This window comes from Schistocerca serialis, chromosome 7, assembly GCF_023864345.2.
Source record: "Schistocerca serialis cubense isolate TAMUIC-IGC-003099 chromosome 7, iqSchSeri2.2, whole genome shotgun sequence".
In the NCBI taxonomy this organism is placed as follows: Eukaryota; Metazoa; Arthropoda; class Insecta; order Orthoptera; family Acrididae; genus Schistocerca; species Schistocerca serialis.
In genome coordinates this window covers 19,246,388-19,264,041 of record NC_064644.1, presented here as the reverse complement: position 1 = coordinate 19,264,041, position 17,654 = coordinate 19,246,388, and positions in this window count along the sequence as shown.

The following is a 17,654-nucleotide window of genomic DNA, read 5'->3' as shown; positions in this document are numbered from 1 at the left end:
TACATAAACCAGCCGAGTGAGGTAACAAGCTACGTCACTATCTCTAGCGTTTAATTTTACACTACTGTACGAGGAGATGCCTGGTCACCGATATCAATAGTAAGAACGTTTCTTCATTCCTCCAGAAAAAGTCAGTATGGTCACCAAAGTCATCTTGACACCACAGGGAGATGCTCGCGACAGATATTCGAAGCATTGCAACTAGAAATTACAATTGAACAAAAACATTATAGGACATTACGCTTGCTTACCGTAGGGCAACTACCTGTCGGTTCGACAAGCCATTTACAAATCAAACGTTAGAGAGAGACTCATGCAACTGTGTGCAGTATGTCAGATTATTCTTGTTACTGTATGCAGACGTACTTACAGACAACACAGACGCCGATGACACTTACCTGGAAAGAAAGAAATGACAGGTATTAACTCCACAGCGATATTAAAAAATTCACATGAAACATTTCTATGTCATATTGATGAGTTACTGGAACGGTGAAACCTGGGATTTCCTTGCAATGATGTGTATTCGAATTACAGCGGAGTACAAAAATGACACTTTTGCAAAAATGACAGAAAATATGAAAGCACATTATCAGACAAATGCTTTGTATGTAGGTAAACTATTTATTATCAAAATGGAACATTATCACGAAGAATGTTGTCTGCTGAAGGCGCTAGGAAAGAATGGCAGCCGTGTAACCGTGTCGCATTAGACCGGCTCAGAAAATCGGACCACTACATCCCAAAAAGCATACTGCATTTTCAACTATTCCCGTCTCTGCTGGAAGCAATAACCATCTCTGTTTCCTTACTGAATCAATTCCTAGATTTTATATTGCATTGGGGCGGAGTTACTTTTCTTCAGGGAAAGATGAGAACGGAGCCAGCATTAGGCACATCCACAACTGGAAGAAAACGTAGGCGTTACATACGCAAAGACCGTACAGAGCAAAATTTACAACCCCGCCTACGCCGGGAATATAGCTCAGAATGCTTTGGTTCTGCGTAACTCATCTTATAAAGCACGGAAAACGTTGTCGCCTCTACGCAAACTCACTTAAAAATGTCAATTGATCTCATAATAAAAAATGAACAACAGCCCAGGAAGTCGAGACTACCTGCTACAGACGAACATCCATATTCACGACTACCTGTATAACACAGCTACAAGCACAGCCTGTCTCTCCGAAAGAGTAAAGGGGAAGCGAGCGATAATCACTCACTCAGGCCATCAGGTTTCTGCTGTCTCACAATGTAAAGCTCAGCATGCACCTGATACGCACCTAGGACGCATTCCACATTTTTAATTAGTGGAACATTCATAAGGCTGCATCGTAATACTCATCGTATTCGTAAAATCTAGTATTCACAAACTACTTCTGGCAACTGCCCTTCGCCATAACAAAAAAAACCAGCGAAGCACAATTTTTCTGGTCTAGAACATCAGAATAGCACATGAGAATCATCTATCAAGCCAGATCATGGACCTATTTGGAAAGGTTTTTAATTCACAAACCACTGCGGAATAAACACGAATTACGAAAGGTTTGACACGCACAACCACCCCAAGAACAGTGGAGACAGCAAAAAGCCTTGACTGACTGCCGTTATGTGTCACTGTATGAAAACCAAACACTCGCCTGAATTTGCCTTCCACGCTGCCACAGTGCATTGCGTTATCGTCAGTGAGGCATTAACCACGAAACGTAAAAGCCTTCCTGCCTTTTGAAATATTTTTGTGGCAGGAAAGCAACGATCACCGTTTTACTAACGACTTCCTCGAAAGTTTTTATGAGGGTCGTTGCAATGCATTCTTGGAAACGAGACGTCGCCCTATTATCTTAAGATCTCCGTGTGAGAGTTTCCACGAGTTACTGGCTGGAGTTTCGGAATGCGCAGTAAGCCGTACGTATCTTATGACGTGCATCCGAATACATCAAGTCGATGTTTATCTTGGTGGAAACAGCGACCTGTAATTGCAAATTAGTTAAATACGAACGCCACCTGAGAATATTTTTCGAACAGGCTAAACTGAAGTCAGACTTTTCGTAAATGTTTCATCTGTGTTTGAACAAATGTTTGCATCATTCTGAAGATATGTTCAGACATGTGATCACGCTTTGATCTGAAAGTATGCTGTTTAGTTCTTAAAAACTTTGTTAATACATTTCTACGATCGTTCATTTTAGCTACAACAGCATTATGTAACTGTTTATAAGCTAGTTTTCACTATCACTGTAATGTTTTAGAAACTGGGCTCGCGGTATGAGTAGGTTTCGTCGATTCTGCTCACATGAAGGGGACTTCTCTCAGTTGTATCCAATTATTCAAGACCTCCGTGGGTGCCAAAGGTAGTCCACTTTCCTTTCAGTTTTGCTGGTATTAGGAACCAGCGTTATCAGAAGTTAATGATCTTGTGGCCTTTTATAAGAGCAAATTTATGCCCTGAATATCAGCAATTAATGAAGTCGCAAAAATACGTTGGCCTTTTTTCGTGAGCTCCTGGCCACCACTCGTTAACGTGAAAAGAGATTACAATATCTTTACTTGTTCAGTAGCTGAAATATTTAATCACCTCACCCTGTATGTATAGAGTGAGTATTCGATGCATATGGAACTGTCTCGCCCACAAAGTACTGACAAAAATTTCTCTTCCATTTCTTAGTTTTGCCAACAGAATGATCAACAATGTCCCAGTTTTTTTGTTTACATGAACGCCCTGTCATCGGAACAAGGAGCCGCGCGGAGTACTTCCTGGGTTGCGATAACATGTCGTCGGATGTGAACGACGACGGAAAAAAAAAAAGCCTTGCCACATTCGCTGGAAGACATTCCGCCAGTCCGGAGGAATTACGGTGTTTGCAAAGTAACCCCCCCCCCCCCCCCCCCCTCTGTGCAGTGTTGATACTTTTATGTTCTTTCAATTCGGTGTATGTTACGTACAGAAAAGTAGCTATACCTCTGTACATCTTGTTTTGTGTGGGAAGTTGTACGTTACTTCTGATTTATATGTACACTATTTAACTAACAGTATAAACACACAGAGACAGCGACACAACCATAGGTGAAAGCATAAGCGGCCAAAGACACTACTAGCTAGGGCATAACCACTTACACCAACAAGCGACAAACGTCGGCAAGCCCCTGCAAATTAGCAACGTTCACTGGATATACCGCTGCTATTAAAGCCGGCCAACAGGCTACAGCAGGGAAACCGACGAGCTCGCTCACTGACGCACAAACAAATGATACATGACCTATCGGACACAAGACGATGATAAACCTAACAGTTACAGGTACGCTGACGCTGACCGACGGATTAACACCGGCACCCAGCGGCAGCCGCCGAGTAACAGCACCGCACAACGACAAAGGTATCGACAAATATGATGCCCACTACCAACAAAGCCAACCCTTGCATGACCTGTCGCAAACAGCACAAGACGTCCGCTACTGCTCTTACCACCCGACCTAGGTTTCTTTCACTTGGCTCTTGCTTTGACACTTTTTTCCCTGCGCCCTTCAAACTGTTACCCTTCGTTCTACATTCGATCCAATCTGTCTCCAGATTAGCCCGTATTAATGGTTAACCTTAATCAGACGTACGCAAACGTCGCAGTACCCACATCCTGCGAGACCTCACTGAGTGAAAATAACCCGTACGCAGAGATGGCAGTAGACCTTTTGTGTTGGGCATCATGCCGGTGTGGGCGTGGAGGAGCTCCACCTCTTTAAAAAACTTATATCTATAGCTTGGTACCCGATAGGATTGTGCTTTCGGTAACAGGCGTAGGTATGGTACTCAGTCAAATACTTTCTCGAAAGACAGCATCTGACTGTCTTGATACACGGCACTCAGGACGTCACAAGAGAAAAGCGCGAGTTGGGTTTCTCATGATCGATGTTTCCAGAATCAATGCTGCTAGCTGAAGCAATTTTGAACAGAGTAAAGCTTCTACTACCTAGTCGTCATAATTTTTAGGCCTACTGTAATACAGGGTAGTCAGAAGCTTGTGAGGGTGTTTTAGAGTAGGTTGTCCTGGGAAATAACTGTTAAGAGAAAAGCTCTATACGCCACGCCGTTTCCGAGTTGAGTAGCATTTTAGTTAGCCAGTCAGGTTGTTATGCGAGCAAATTCAAGCGGCCCGCCACAGACGGTGTCGCCAAAGGTTTCCTAAAACCGAACAAGAGAGCGACACAAAAATTGGACACGGGATGGTAGTAAGGATCGAACCCGAGCCAAAGGCTGTCCAGCCTCGTGCGCTGTGCTTCACGTTATGAGAACAAATGGAATTAACTGTATAAGACGGGCCGCTTAAATCTGCGCTATAACATCCCAACAAGCTTCTCAGACTGTTTCTGAACACTCCATATGTTTTAGGAGGTGGGACTATAAACTAATTCGCATAAAACTTACCACATTTACAGCTGCTTACAAAGATAAGTTTTCATTTCATGTGTTGGTACGTCAGTCGCAGTGTGTTTATTCATCCATTGGCATTTTTGTATTTAATTTAGAGTTATAAAGTTGAGCTTCAGTTTAAATAATAATTTTTTTAAACACGATTGTGGTCGTGATTTGTTGGCCACTTATGTATAATTTAACATTGTAGGACTTATTTAGGATGGCAACATGGTATTTGTGGACAAGTTTTGTAATGCCAAAGCTGTTGCTACTTACAAAAAATCTAGTACACGATTCCCTAACTGAGAGAACGTGCAACAGAAGACATTATTCAGTTGTTAGAACGTAGTCGTTCAATAAGCAAACGCAGAATTTCTAGATCTGTCGGTGTTCCACATACGGTGCACATTACGTATGTGCAACCTCTATCCCTATCAACAGATTAAACATCTTCCACAAGTCGCTGAAGATACATGACTGGTATTTTATCGTCTGGTGACTGCGAATAAGCCGGCCGGAGTGGACGTGCGGTTCTAGGCGCTACAGTCTGGAACCGAGCGACCGCTACGGTCGCAGATTCGAATCCTGCCTCGGGCATGGATGTGTGTGATGTCCTTAGGTTAGTTAGGTTTAATTAGTTCTAAATTCTAGGCGACTGATGACCTCAGAAGTTGTCGCATAGTGCTCCGAACCATTTGAACTGCGAATAATCGAATAATCCTAGGAATACCGCAGCCACTGTCACACATAACGGCATCAGTAACACTTTTAAACCATATCGGTGGTCCGACAAAAACCCTCATGCCTTTGTGGAAATACATTTTCAAGAACGGTTTTCTGTAAGCATGGGGTGTAGAATGATAAAGTGTTACCACATCCTCTTCCAGGGCCCCTTTATACGTAGTTTGGTGAAAACGAGATTCCGGTATTATTGGAAGAAGTTCCTTTGCCTACGAAGATGGTCATGTTCTTCCAGCATGACGGAGCGCCTGTACGCTATAGTCATCAGATCCGCATTATCTAAGCCTAAAATACCGCACATGATAGAATAACAGAAATAGTAACGTTTATTGTGCACCATGGTCCTAGAAACTTACTAGTTTAGAATTTTGTCTCCGTGGATGGCTAAAAGGTGAAGTCTCCAAAGAAAAAGTAAACAAGAGACGAACTGATCCTTCAGATGATTAGTGATGCTGCATTTATGAAAGAAATAAAATAAAAGCGCAAGATGACCTCAGAAGAGCTAAGCGTAGTGTTTTCAAGAGGTTCCAATTCTAATGGAAGTAGTATGTCGACTTTATGAGAAACAACTATGATCGTAGTCATTTCCCTTTGGTTAACACTTTCTGTGTCTGATTTACATTCCTATAGCTGCATCCTTGTAACCAATTCGGTTCGTATTTTATGTAACGTTTTACTCGCATCGGTCTATACTACCGTCTCCCAACGTATCTGCCCGCCCATAATACTTCAAGGAATCGAACTCCGTTTTAAGAAAAGTTTGTTTCTCACACATTTCAATGTTTATGAAATCATACACCATGTGATCAAAAGTATCCGGACACCTGGCTGAAAATGACTTACAAATTCGTGGCGATCTCCATCGTTAATGCTGGAATTCAATATGGTGTTGGCCCACCCTTAGCCTTGAAGACAGGTTCCACTCTATCAGGCACACGTTCAATCAGGTGCTGGAAGGTTTCTTGGGGAATGGCAGCCCATTCTTTACGGAGTGCTTCACTGAGGAGAGGTATCGATGTCGGTCGGTAAGGCCTGGCACGAAGTCGGCGTTCCAAAACGTCCGAAAAGTGTTTTACAGGTTTCAGGTCTGCACTCTGTGCAGGCCAGTCCATTACGGTGATGTTACTGTCGTGTAACCACTCCGCCACAGCCCGTGCGTTAGGAACAGGTGCTCAATCTTGTTGAAAGATGCAGTCGCTATCCCTGAATTGCTCTTCAGCAGTGGGAAGACAGAAGGCGCTTAAAACATCAATGTAGCCATGTGCTGTGATAGTGCCACGCAAAACAAAGAGGGGTGCAGGCCCCCTCCACGAGAAACAGGACCACACCAAAACACCGCCGCCTTCGAATTTTACTGTTGGCACTGCACACACTGGGAAATGACGTTCACCGGGCATTCGCCATACCCACACCCTGCCATCGGATGGCCACATTCTGTACCGCGATCCGTCACTCCACACAATGTTGTTCCACTGTTCAATCGTCCAGTGTTTACGCTCCTTACACCAAGCGAGGCATCGTTTAGCATTTACCGGCGTGGTGTATGGCTTATGAGCAGCCGCTCGACCATGAAATCCTAGTTTTCTCACGTCCCGCCTAACTGTCATAGTACTTGCAGTGGATCCTGATGGAGTATGGAATTCCTGTGTGATGGTCTGGATAGATGTCTCCGTATTACACATCACGACCGTCTTCAACTGTCGGCGATCTCTTTCAGTCAACAAACGAGGTCGGCCTGTACGCTTTTGTGCTGTACGTGTCCCTTCACGTTTCCACTTCACTTTCACATCGGAAACAGTGGACCTAGGGATGATTAGCAGTGTGTAAATCTCGCATACAGACGAATGACCCAAGTGACACCCAATCACCTCACAACGTTCGAAGTCCACGAGTTTCGGGGAGCGCCCCATTCTGCTGCCTCATGATGTCTAATGAATACTGAGGTCGCTGTTATGGACTACCTGGCAGTAGGTGGCACGCAAAGCACCTAATATGAAAAACGTATGTTTTTGAGGGTGTCCCGATACTTCTGATCACATAACGTAGGTCATGAATTGTGTGTCCAACACTGATATAACTTTGAAGGTGCTTTCAGTGGTACAGATATATACTGTCACGAAAATATATTGCGGCTAGAGTTAATTGTAAAGAAGCGGTAAACTGAAACATGCTGCCTGATGCTCAAGTTATACTGCACCAACGGCGAAAATATAGTAAGCGATAACTTTCTTCTTTTCGTCATTTTGCGGGAGGGCGTCAACGGGAAATAGTCTCGTAAAAGTTTGAAATTGATTCTCAAATAGTGGTTGTATAGTCGGCGTAATTTGCGCTCCATGAGTTAACGTTTCCTCAAGATATGCACATGTTATAACTGTAATATTTGTACTATGACGAATCTTTAACATAAAATTATATCTCTCAATGAGTGAGCAACTGACACTGCCGGAACACAAACCCTAGAAACAATCTAGCACTACTGAATGCAAACTTTAGGGGGCTGGGTTGTTTTGGGGAAGGAGACCAGACAGCGAGGTCATCGGTCTCATCGGATTAGAGAAGGATGGGGAAGGAAGTCGGCCGTGCCCTTTCAAAGGAACCATCCCGGCATTTCCCCGGAGCGATTTAGGGAAATCACGGAAAACCTAAATCAGGATGGCCGGACGCGGGATTGAACCGTCGTCCTCCCGAATGCGAGTCCAGAGTCTAACCACTGCGCCACCTCGTTCGGTTGCAAACTTGACAGCATCGAGTTAAGACCGCAGTGCTGCTGTCAATAGGAGATGCCGTGAGCGAATGGAAACAACACACAGCTGGAGTGGCGCTCTACCAAAACTACTGTTTGTTAGTTCTGCTGCACTACATGACTGACGTAGTAAATAGTAGGATTACAGGTAGCGCTGGTAGCATTGGTAGGGAAAGAAGCATAAAAGAATGTGTACGGGAGAAACTGAAAGCCGTCGATTTCTCTTTGTTTTTTTGTTTTCCACAAAATTAGAACCGCGCATCACTCAGTGATAGCCCATTGTGTGTTTTATATCCTTACAGCAAGTTCATAAAATTAATTGATCGCGTAACTTCAGCGCTTCTAAGTAACCACAGAAATTATGTTTGATACAGTTTACATGCACGAACATAAATAAACATATAACTACTGCTTTATTTTGTACTCAACAGAACGTCTTTCATCATTCTCAAAGGCAAGAGAGTTTCCTGTTATTATCGATAGAGGCGGAAGTTGTTTATGAACAACAAATGGTTCAAATGGCTCTGAGCACTATAGGACTTAACATCTGTGGTCATCAGTCCCCTAGAACTTAGGTTGGTTAGGTTTAAGTAGTTCTAAGGACATCACACATACCCATGCCCGAGGCAGGATTCGAACCTGCGACCGTAGTGTGAATAACGTAAACACGTTGTATACCAGTTCGAAGAAGTACTGAAGCTATGCCTGTCACATTTTTGTTTTGCGACTTTTTTTTTATTATTGTACCTTTTTCTTGAGAAAATTGCGTTTTGTAGCACTGTATGATAAGTCTGTTTTTTGTTTTCGCTACCATGTCCCTCTGTTTCACGTCACAAATCAACAGCCGGCCGGGGTGGCCGAGCGGTTCTAGGCGCTACAGTCTGGAACCGCGCGACAGCTGCGGTCGCAGGTTCGAATCCTGCCTTGGGCATGGATGTGTGTGATGTCCTCAGGTTAGTTAGGTTTAAGTAGTTGTAAGTTTTAGGGGACTGATGACCACAGCTGTTGTCCCATAGTGCTCAGAGCCATTTGAACCATTTGAACAAATCAACAATTTTCAAATGAAACGTGAATTAGAAATTGGCAATTTCAATTTTGCTATTAATACTGTTTCTTTTACGTAAGAGATACGAGGATAGCTATATAAATAAAAATGTTACGTAGGTTCTGTGGCCTTTCATACATGATCTCTCTGTTTCTAGAGAGGTCGGTGCTTCCGGTTTTTAGATTGACTTATCGCTTGCGTAAACAAATGTCCGACAGGTATGGAACACACCTAACGTTCAGGTAACGCGGACACGACCTTATATGACCAAAACTACTAGCCGAAGTGCCGTAGTCTACGCTTATTTATGACAGCCAACGGCACTTTTACAACTCTACACAGGGCGGATACCTTCGACATTTGCTCTGTCGTGCGTTATTTTCACTGCGACAAAGATACAGAGCTAACTGGGACAAGAAACCAAACGAAACGTATTAACTCCGTAACGAGCCGCAGGAGACCGTGGTTCCATATATCAAAACACGCGGAAAGTATCACTGAACAACTCTGAAAGTTTCTCTGTGGTGTTCTGTTTCAGGACGCTACTGAAACTGAACCAGACTGCTTCGAAGACTCAACAAAACCGCCAGACACTCAGCAACAGTCACGCGGCTGAACAAAATTGTTCGCTATTTCGTACGTCACCGGCTGATTTGTGTACGCTACGGAGGAAGGGCGGGAGGGAGGGAGGGAGGGACGGAGGGAGGGAAGTGAGTGCGCAACGCGTAGCTTGCCGCGGGCGGGTGGCGGCTTCCTGGGGGCGCCGGCCATTAATCTTAATTGGGCGCCGGAGGACCAGGCCGGGGTTGGGGGAAGGGGGGTGCGTGGGTGGTGGGGGTGGCTACCTGCAGCGCATAATGGAGCCGCGCCGGCCGGCCCCGGAACGAACTCCCCACTGCAAGCCGGCCCCGCCGCCGCTTCCGTTCGCAACGGATTCCTGTGTTGAGTCCGCGGCGGGCCGAAGCTGCCGGAAACCTCAAAACCGCCGACACACCACCTCGCAATCTCACTCCGCACCATTCTACAGGTGGAGGTCTCCCCGGGTTAAGACAACCGCTACTCGGACACGCACGTTCCTCATCCGATTGCAGGAATATTAAAGTTTTGTAAATTATTTCGACCACTTACGTAGGGGAAGCTCTAGCAGTAAACTTGCACCTGGCCCAAATTTTCGTCTGCTAAAATCTAACCCGGTAATTTATATTCCACTGCTCAAGACCGCAGAGGCCGACCATGACCACATATACTACTGGCCATTAAAATTGCTACACCAAGAAGAAATGCAGATGATAAACGGATATTCATTGGACACATATATTATACTAGAACTGACATGTGATTACATTTTCACGCAATTCGGGTGCAAGGATGCTGAGAAATCAGTACCCAGAACAACCACCTCTGTCCGTAATAACGGCCTTGATACGCCTGTGCATTGAGTCAGACAGAGCTTGGATGGCGTGTACAGGTACAGCTGCCCATGCAGCTTCAACACGATACCACAGTTCATCAAGAGTAGTGACTGGTGTATTGTGACGAGCCACTTGCTCGGCCACCATTGACCACACGTTTTCACTTGGTGAGAGATCTGGAGAATGTGCTGGCCAGGGCAGCAGTCCAACATTTTCTGTATCCAGAAAGGCCCGTACAGGATCTGCAACATGCGGTCGTGCATTATCCTGCTGAAATGTAGGGTTTCGCAGGGATCGAGTGAAGGGTAGAGCCACGGGTCGTAACAATTCCGAAATGTAACTTCCTCTGTTCAAAGTGCCGTCAATGCGAACAAGAGGTGACCGAGACGTGTAACCAATGGCACTCCATACCATCACGCCGGGTGATAGGCCAGTATGGCGATGACGAATACACGCTTCCAATGTGCGTTCACCGCGATGTCACCAAACACGGATGCGACCCTCATGACGCTGTAAACAGAACCTGGATTCATCCGAAAAAATGACGTTCTGCCATTCGTACACCCAGGTTAGTCTTTGAGTACAGCATCGCAGGCGCTCCTGTTTGTGATGCAGCGTCAAGGGTAACCGCAGCCACGATCTCCGAGCTGATAGTCCATGCTGCTGCAAACTTCGGCGACCTGTTCGTGCAGGTGGTTGTTGTCTTGCAAACGTCCCCATCTGTTGACTCAGGGATCGAGACGTGGTTGCACAATCCGTTACAGCCATGCGGATAAGACGCCTGTCATCTCGACTGCTAGTGATACGACGCCGTTGGGATCCAGCACGGCGTTCCGTGTTACCCTCCTGAACCCACCGATTCCATATTCTGCTTTCAGTCATTGGATCTCGACCAACGCGAGCAGCAATGTCGCGATAGGATAAACCGCAATCGCGATAGGCTACAATCCGACCTTTATCAAAGTCGCAAACGTGATGGTACGCATTTCTCCTCCTTATACGAGGTATCACAACAACTTTTCACCAGGCAACGCCGGTCAACTGCTGTTTGTGTATGAGAAATCGGTTGGAAAGTTTCCTCATGTCAGCACGTTGTAGGTGTCGCCACCGGCGCCAACCTTGCTCTGAAAAGCTAATGATTTGCATACCACAGCATCTTCTTCCTGTCGGTTAAATTTCGTGTCTGTAGCACGTCATCTTCGTGGTGTAGCAATTTTTTGGCCAGTAGTGTATAATATACTGATGTCAAATAAGATAAATAAATCTTTTATTTATTTTTAAAGTACTCGCGTGAGGTACCCGTGGTCTAGGGGTAGCGTCTTTGATTTATAACCAAAACGTCTTCGGTCCCGGGTTCAATCCCCGCCACTGCATAAATTTTGATAAATAATCAGCATTGGCGGCCGAAGACTTCTGGCACAAGAAGTCAGCCTCATTCTGCCGACAGCCTTGTCAAAGAGGGCGGAGGAGCGGATAGAGGTTCAGGGCACTCTCTTTTCCTAGGGGTGGGAAATTGCCCCTAAAGGCGGAAGAATCAGCAATGATCAACGACATGAGGATGCAGAAGGCAATGTAAACCACTGCATTAAAGACACGTAACGTGTATCCACAGGACATGTGGCCTGTATTTGAAGAAGTGTCATGATGATCTCTCCAGTGGCAAAAGATTCCGGAAAAGTCCCCCATTCGGATCTCCGGGAGGGGACTGCCAAGGGGGAGGTTACCATGAGAAAAAGATTGAATAATCAACGAAAGGATAACGTTCTACGAGTCGGGGCGTGGAATGTCAGAAGCTTGAGCGTGGTAGGGAAACTAGAAAATCTGAAAAGGGAAATGCAAAGGCTCAATCTAGATATAGTAGGGGTCAGTGAAGTCAAGTGGAAGGAAGACAAGGATTTCTGGTCAGATGAGTATCGGGTAGTATCAACAGCAGCAGAAAATGGTATAACAGGTGTAGGATTCGTTATGAATGGGAAGGTAGGGCAGAGGGTGTGTTACCGTGAACAGTTCAGTGACCGGGTTGTTCTAGTCAGAATCGACAACAGACCAACACCGACAACGATAGTTCAGGTATACATGCCGACGTCGCAAGCTGAAGATGAACAGATAGAGAAAGTGTATGAGGATATTGAAAGGGTAATGCAGTATGTAAAGGGGGACGAAAATCTAATAGTGATGGGCGACTGGAATGCAGTTGTAGGGGAAGGAGTAGAAGAAAAGGTTGCAGGAGAATATGGGCTTAAGACAAGTAATGAAAGAGGAGAAAGACTAATTGAGTTCTGTAACAAGTTTCAGCTAGTAATAGCGAATACCCTGTTCAAGAATCACAAGAGGAGGAGGTATACTTGGAAAAGGCCGGGAGATACGGGAAGATTTCAATTAGATTACATCATGGTCAGGCAGAGATTCCGAAATCAGATACTGGATCGTAAGGCGTACCCAGGGGCAGATATAGACTCAGATCACAATATAGTAGTGATGAAGAGTAGGCTGAAGTTCAAGACATTAGTCAGGAAGAATGAATACGCAAAGTAGTGGGATACGGAAGTACTAAGGAATGACGAGATACGTTTGAAGTTCTCTAACGCTATAGATACAGCAATAAGGAATAGCGCAGTAGGCAGTACAGAGGAATGGACATCTCTAAAAAGGGCCATCACAGAAGTTGGGAAGGAAAACATAGGTACAAAGAAGGTAGCTGCGAAGAAACCATGGGTAACAGAAGAAATACTTCAGTTGATGGATGAAAGGAGGAAGTACAAACATGTTCCGGGAAAATCAGGAATACAGAAATACAAGTCGCTGAGGAATGAAATAAATAGCAAGTGCAGGGAAGCTAAGACGAAATGGCTGCAGGAAAAATGTGAAGACATCGAAAAAGATATGATTGTTGGAAGGACAGGCTCAGCATACAGGAAAGTCAAAAAAACCTTTGGTGACATTAAAAGCAACGGTGGTAACATTAAGAGTGCAACGGGAATTCCACTGTTAAATGCAGAGGAGAGAGCAGGTAGGTGGAAAGAATACATTGAAAGCCTCTATGAGGGTGAAGATTTGTCTGATGTGATAGAAGGAGTCGATTTAGAAGAGATAAGGAATCCAGTATTAGAATCGGAATTTAAAAGAGCTTTGGACGACTTACGGTCAAAGAAGGCAGAAGGGATACATAACATTCCATCAGAATTTCTAAAATCATTGGGGGAAGTGGCTACAAAACGACTATTCACTTTGGTGCGTAGAATATATGAGTCTGGCAATATACCATCTGACTTTCGGAAAAGCATCATCCACACAATTCCGAAGACGGCAAGAGCTGACAAGTGCGAGAATTATCGCACAATCAGCTTAACAGCTCATGCATAGAAGCTGCTTACAAGAATAATATACAGAAGAATGGAAAAGAAAATTGACAATGCGCTAGGTGACCATCAGTTTGGCTTTAGGAAAAGTAAAGGGACGAGAGAGGCAATTCTGACGTTACGGCTAATAATGGAAGCAAGGCTAAAGAAAAATCAAGACACGTTCATAGGATTTGTCGATCTGGAAAAAGCGTTCGACAATATAAAATGGTGCAAGCTGTTCGAGATTCTGAAAAAAGTAGGGGTAAGCTATAGGGAGAGACGGGTCATATACAATATGTACAACAACCAAGAGGGAATAATAAGAGTGGACGATCAAGAACGAAGCGCTCGTATTAAGAAGGGTGTAAGACAAGGCTGTAGCCTTTCGCCCCCTACTCTTCAATCTGTACATCGAGGAAGCAATGATGGAAATAAAAGAAAGGTTCAGGAGTGGAATTAAAATACAAGGTGAAATGATATCAATGATACGATTCGCTGATGACATTGCTATCCTGAGTGAAAGTGAAGAAGAATTAAATGATCTGCTGAACGGAATGAACAGTCTAATGAGTACACAGTATGGTTTGAGAGTAAATCGGAGAAAGACGAAGGTAATGAGAAGTAGCAGAAATGAGAACAGCGAGAAACGTAACATCAGGATTGATGGTCACGAAGTCAATGAAGTTAAGGAATTCTGCTACCTAGGCAGTAAAATAACCAATGACGGACGGAGCAAGGAGGACATCAAAAGCAGACTCGCTAGGGCAATAAAGGCATTTCTGGCCAAGAGAAGTCTACTAATATCAAATACCGGCCTTCATTTGAGGAAGAAATTTCTGAGGATGTACGTCTGGAGTACAGCATTGTATGGTAGTGAAACATGGACTGTGGGAAAACCGGAACAGAAGAGAATCGAAGCATTTGAGATGTGGTGCTATAGGACTGATAAGGTAAGGAATGAGGAGGTTCTACGCAGAATCGGAGAGGAAAGGAATATGTGGAAAACACTGCTAAGGAGAAGGGACAGGATGATGGGACATCTGCTAAGACATGAGGGAATGACTTCCATGGTACTAGAGGGAGCTGTAGAGGGCAAAAACTGTAGAGGAAGACAGAGATTGGAATACGTCAAGCAAATAATTGAGGACGTAGGTTGCAAGTGCTACTCTGAGATGAAGAGGTTAGCACAGGAAAGGAATTCGTGGCGGGCCGCATCAAACCAGTAAGTAGACTGATGAGAAAAAAAAAAAAAAAAAAAGGAAAGTACTCGGACGAACAGAATCGACTGATCTATAAACAGGTGACCAGGACGATAACAGCTTCTGATGGTTATACAAACATTTGAATCTTAGTATTTCTGTTGAATATTTATTTTCATATTTAAATTTTTCAGTTTTATTATTTATAAAGGCAAATTACATATATTAAACAAAATTACAGATATTCATTATATTATTTATTGTTGTTACATTTTTTTATTACAAATATTTTCAGTTTTGGAAGAAAAAGCTTTACTAATTGTAAAATTTACTTTACATACACCAAATATTGTAAAAATCAATGAGTTTCAGTTCTGACCACCTATTTCAAAGCAGTTGCGCCAAAGGGTAACGTTACATTTGTTACAAAATTTCAATGGTTTGCCCTTGCAACCAGCTAACTGACAACGTCTTTGGGAATTACATGTTGACATAAAGTGGCACTTCACATCATATTTCACTTCATGAAACGCTTTTCTCGGTGTTGATAATGGAAGTTCAAAATGGATCAAATGGCTCTGACCACTATGGGAGTTAACTTCTGAGGTCATCAGTCCCCTTGAACATAGAACTACTTAAACCTAACTAACCTAAGGACACACACATCCACGCCCGAGGCAGGATTCGAACCTGCGACCGTAGCGGTCGCGGGGTTCCGGGCTGTCGCGCCTAGAACCGGTTGGCCACCCCGGCCGGCGATAAGGGAAGTCCCACTCTGCGATTTGGTAGCCATTTTCAGATACTGGACAGCAAGGCATCGTCGGAACTCCAATAAATCCAAGGATTTTGCTCCATGTACCGTGCGTATATGCTCCAAATGTTCAAAACAGCCAAATCAATTATTCTTGTAAAGAGCGCTCAATACCATTTCTTGCCACGTAAAAAAAGTGGCACATTTCCCAAAAAGTGAGTCATGGTGGTCTTCTACTATATATTGTAATTCCTTAGAAGCGGTGGCTATCGAATGTTTGTTTTCTGCTCACCTATTCTATTCCACCTACTTGCAGAACTCGGCGGCTCCATAGTATGAAAATTGGTGCCAGTACAGACGCGTTTATCATCATTCCATTTGACGAACAGTATTTCACGACTTGTATCAATGGCGAAGTCATAAATGCGACGAGGCCATTTTTCCAGTTGCTTTCTTTCTTGAAAAGGACACTTTTCGGTTCCCTTTTCTCGCACTGTGTTTTACTGTACGTTTTTTACGCTGAATCCAATGTTTTGCAGATCCAGCAACGCATCCGACTAGTGAAATAGTTATCGAAGTAAGCTTTATGACCCTGAAGATTTTCGACACACTCAACTATATTTAGCACTACCCTAGATCCATCACCAAGGTCAGTAATTTACTAATTCCTTCCCACAGTACAAATCGAAATCGAAAGATTAGCTATTAGAAGTACACAATGCCCATTGTTTACAGCGAAATCGAACTGGCTTGCCTCGAGGGAAATGTTTCAGTGTATGATGGCCATCCGTGGTGGCCGTGCGGTTCTAGGCGCTTCAGTCCGGAACCGCGTGACTGCTACGGTCGCAGGTTCGAATCCTGCCTCGGGCATGGATGTGTGTGATGTGCTTAGGTTAGTTAGGTTTAAGTAGTTCTAAGTTCTAGGGGACTGATGACCTAAGATGTTAAGTCCCATAGTGCTCAGAGCCATTTTATGACGGCCATAATAGTTCAACAAAATCATTTCATCATTATTCAAGTTTTACCAAAATATACCAAACTGCTGGAAGCATTCGTTCATCTTTGTAATTAGTGGCCTAAGGCGGAACCCTCTATCATGTTGGTTGTCTTGAGCTTGGTCATAACCACTGAAGTGATTAGAAATTTTATCTCCTGATGTCTATTTCGTGACATGACTTTCTTGACGATTTCCAATCCTATACCATCGTCTTCAGACCAATACCGTATTTCTGATGAAGTTTGTGACATCGTGACAAAATAGTAACCCTAGGAACACACTCAGTTGTTCCGCGTTGAAATATTAGTCGTATACGTTTTTTAGAACAACTTGCACATCGCACTGAGTTTCTGTCTCACGATATAATCAAATGGATTATTAGAATTCAAGATATTTTCTCCATCTTCAAATGGCGTGAGATCCTCTATTTTGTTTTTCATTTTTTCCAGAGCTGCTTCAGCTGAAACGTCGATTTTAGAGTTGAAGTTAGTTTCATTTTGCTGTAAGTTGGCAGTTGGCTGCTAAGTTTCTCCTGTTTTCTTGAGTTTACTCTATCTTAAGCACCCATTACTTCATTACTCACAGCACCCAAGCACGTATTTTCAGTGCACCAAAAATGAACTTCCACATGTCCAGGAACATCCAGAAGATTGACAGTACCCTTTGCACCATCATATGTCTCATCTTTATCTGTTAAAGCATCATCAGTATTCGGAGGAACAACAATCACATCAGCATTTTCATTGTCCCCATGAATCAGTCCTTCAAAATTATCATAATTTATAGGGTCTAAAACTACTTCCACTCCAATGCCTTTGAACACTTCGGCACAGTTTACTCGCATTTTTCTGTTTTACTGTGCTACACTGAATGAAGTAAACCTCACTCCCCTCCTCCACTACTAGAACTGGATGCTACTACTGCGCTGCTTTTATTACAGTTGTGTCAGCGGACGATGCTGTCTCCTCCCAGCGATCTAAAGAGAGACTGTTTGTCCTTACGCTTGGTAAACAAGAATGT